Consider the following 3340-nt stretch of genomic DNA (forward strand, 5'->3'; position numbering starts at 1 on the left):
CCATTTGCTCTCAAGCCTGGTGACCCAAGCTCTTCCATCCCCAGACCCACATGATAGAAGGGGAAAACTGACTCTCATAAGGTGTGACACCTGTCTTTAATTCCAGCACTTGGTAGGCAGAGGCAGGCAAAACTCTGCAAGTTCAAAGCCAATCTGGTCTACATAGTTTTCCAGGACAGCCAGGCCTACATAGACACGTCTCGAGAAAAAAATAAAAAGCTATACTCTGACCTCTGCGTGGACACATATGCGGCCACACACACAAGTACATGCAAAATAAATTACATGTTGTAAAGAAAAAAAAAGGTTGAAACCCGGCATATAGCTATGTTTCACGGCAGAACGGTTTCAATTTTCAACACCATGATTAAAATTGGAGGAGGGGAGGAGAAGAATTTGGAGGCTGGAGAAACGGCTCAGTGTAAAGAGTTCTTATGGGCTGGAGAGATGGCTCAGTGGTTAAGAGCACCCGACTGCTCTTCCAGAGGTCATGAGTTCAATTCCCAGCAACCACATGGTGGCTCACAACCATCTGTAAAGAGATCAGATGCCTTCTTCTGGTGTATCTGAAGACAGATACAGTGTACTTATATATAATAAATAAATAAGTCTTTAAAAAAAAAAGAGTTCTGGGGTTGGGGATTTAGCTCAGCGGTAGAGCGCTTGCCTAGGAAGCGCAAGGCCCTGGGTTCGGTCCCCAGCTCCGGAAAAAAAGAACCAAAAAAAAAAAAAAAAAGAGAGAGAGAGAGTTCTTATTGCTCTTGCAGAGGACGCAGATGTGGTTCCCAGTTTGAGGGATCCAATGCCCTCCACTGCACACATATTATGCACATACATACATGCAGGCGTGCCATTCATACACTTACAATACACACATGAATACACATGAAAATAAATCGTCAAAGTATCTTGGCGTATTTACATAGTCACATTTCATATTTAGTGACATATTCTGCGTAAGTGCAAGAAGATAACCACGTAAGGTCGTTCACTGCTGAATTATTATTTTCTATTTTTTTTTCTTCCCCAAGACAGGGTACCAGGCAGCCTGAGCTGACCTCGGACTCACTCTGTAGCTAAGGACGACTCTGATTTCAGATTCCCCTGCCTCTCCTTCCCAGTTCATGAACCAACGCCTTTGCTATGAACTGCTGCTTGGGTGGGTTTTGCTTTGTTTGTTTAGTTTTGTTTTTCCGCCTTGACAGTCACACTATGCTGCTCTAGCCTCTGAACTCCTGGGCTCAACTGGCTCTCTTGCTTCAACCTCCTAGGCAGCTGAGGCTACAGGTCTGAAATCATCTCACACGGCCTTTGTGATGAATTTTAAATGTGAACTTGCTTAGATATCTCACGTGGACTATCTGCTAGGTTTGAAACCCAATACTCCAGGGTGAGGCAGGGGGAACTTAGGAGACTTTGAAGCCAGCATGAGCTGCAGAATAAGAACCTATTCCAAACAAAAACAGAAAATAAAATATAGTGAACGGTACATTTTAGGTGATCAAAAAAAAAAAAAAAGGCACTGGGTTAAAAAGAAAGCACGAGGGGTTGGGGATTTAGCTCAGTGGTAGAGCGCTTGCCTAGCAAGCACAAGGCCCTGGGTTCAGTCCCCAGCTCAAAAAAAAAAAAAAAGAAAAAAAGAAAAAAAAATGAAAAAGCAAAAGAAAGCACGAACTCAGAAAGACTGTCTCATTGTACAGAGTTCACCAAACTGGTAAGACTTGGGGAATCGCTGAGTAGGAGAAAACTCAGTAGCTGAAAGCTTGTCGAGCGTGTGCCAGACCATGAATTCCAACTAGCCCCACTATCAAATATATACTAACAGGGACTCGGGTGATGGCTTAGCAGTTGAGAGCACTGGCTGCTCTTCCAGAGGACCCAGGTTCAACTCCCAGCTACCACATGGTGGCTCACACTGCCTGTTACTCCAGGTGGCTAAGCATCAGGAACTAGATTCTACACCCTCTTCTGGCCTCTAAGGGCGCCAGGCATTCAAGTGGTATACAGACAGACATGCAGGCAAAACAGACATATGCACATGAATGTTTTAAAAAAAAATAATACACAATAATAAGAAACGGTAATAAGAATGATTGTCCTCTGGGGTTGGGGATTTAGCTCAGTGGTAGAGCGCTTGCCTAGGAAGCGCAAGGCCCTGGGTTCGGTCCCCAGCTCCGAAAAAAAAAGAAAAAAAAAAAAAAAAAAAAAAAAAAGAACAAAAAAAAAAAAAAAGATCATTGAAGAATGATTGTCCTCGGGAGCTCGGTTAGAGGGAAAGATCATGTATTTTTCCATTCTGTGGACTGGCAGTGGGTTAGGCTGTCCTTTGATTTTTTAAAGATTGTGTATCTCTAGCTGGTAAAACTTGCTATGAATACCAGGTTGGCCTTGAACTCACGGGGATCTGCCTACTCTGCCTTTCAGGTGCTGGGATTAAAGATATTTGCCACACTCGCTCCCTTAAACTAGTGTTTAAAATCCTATGTTTGTTTACTATATGGCTATGTCCGTGAGTTCAAGAGCCTGTGCACACTCAGAAGTCAGAAGAGGGTGTTGTACGCCCTGCCTATCACTCTGCCTATTTCTTTAGAAGCAGGATCTCTCCCACAACCTGGGGCTCTAATTTTCTCAGTTAAGGTGGAAACCAGCAAGTCCCGGGTATCCTCCAGTCTCCACCTTCCTCGGAGCTGGGTTTACAGGAATGTTTCCATTAGCAGGCTTGTTACCTGGATAACAGAATCCAAACTCTGTCCTCAAGATTTCCCAGCAACCACTCTTAACAGCTAGGTCATCTCTTCAGGTCCCTAATTTGTTTTTAAAACATTCCTGGTGACATTTCTATTTATGTCAGCTTCAGAATGATTCTAAGAGAAATGGAACTTACTTTGGTGGTCTTAAATGTCCAGGTCTGTGGTTAGGAATCGACTCCTCTCTAATGCTAAAGTGGGGCAACACGGTGCAGGGCGGGCTCAATATTCTAAACGCGACCTGGCCCAGAGGACAACACGCACTTCCAAATCTCCAACAAGACTCGTCCACTGAAGGGGAAAAGGCTTTTTCTTGAAAGGAAGCCTAAGTTAGTTAAGTCACCTAGAATAGTCTGTCTCGGGTCACAAGACTGCAGGACCAGGGCACGTTTGCCTTGGGTATTTAGAGAACGTCTCTGAGACTCATATGCAGATTGTGGTTTAGTGTATACCGCAGGACTGTGCAATGGCTTAATTCTCCTCCCAGCTGACCTCAGTCTGCAGGTCTGCGCCCGACAGCTGCAAGCACCGGAAAGACAAACCTGACCAAGCTTAAAGAAAAGATCAGGGGTACGAACTGTTCCGACTTCTAC

General features: G+C 44.4%; 1 protein-coding gene across 18 annotated transcripts in view; it reads right to left on the reverse strand.

Moving 5' to 3' along the window:
* Positions 1-3340, reverse strand: part of Csad (cysteine sulfinic acid decarboxylase) — a 29321-nt gene that overhangs the window by 24776 nt on the left and 1205 nt on the right. Inside the window, exon 1 of one of the 18 annotated variants that reach the window (XM_063264185.1) lies at positions 2885-3287. The exons of the other annotated variants lie outside the window; for them this stretch is intronic. The gene's annotated coding sequence lies outside the window, so the exon portion shown is untranslated. Of the gene's footprint in view, positions 1-2884; positions 3288-3340 lie in introns of those variants that run through there. 18 annotated transcript variants of the gene reach the window in all.

Source organism: Rattus norvegicus, chromosome 7, assembly GCF_036323735.1.
Source record: "Rattus norvegicus strain BN/NHsdMcwi chromosome 7, GRCr8, whole genome shotgun sequence".
NCBI lineage: Eukaryota > Metazoa > Chordata > Mammalia > Rodentia > Muridae > Rattus > Rattus norvegicus.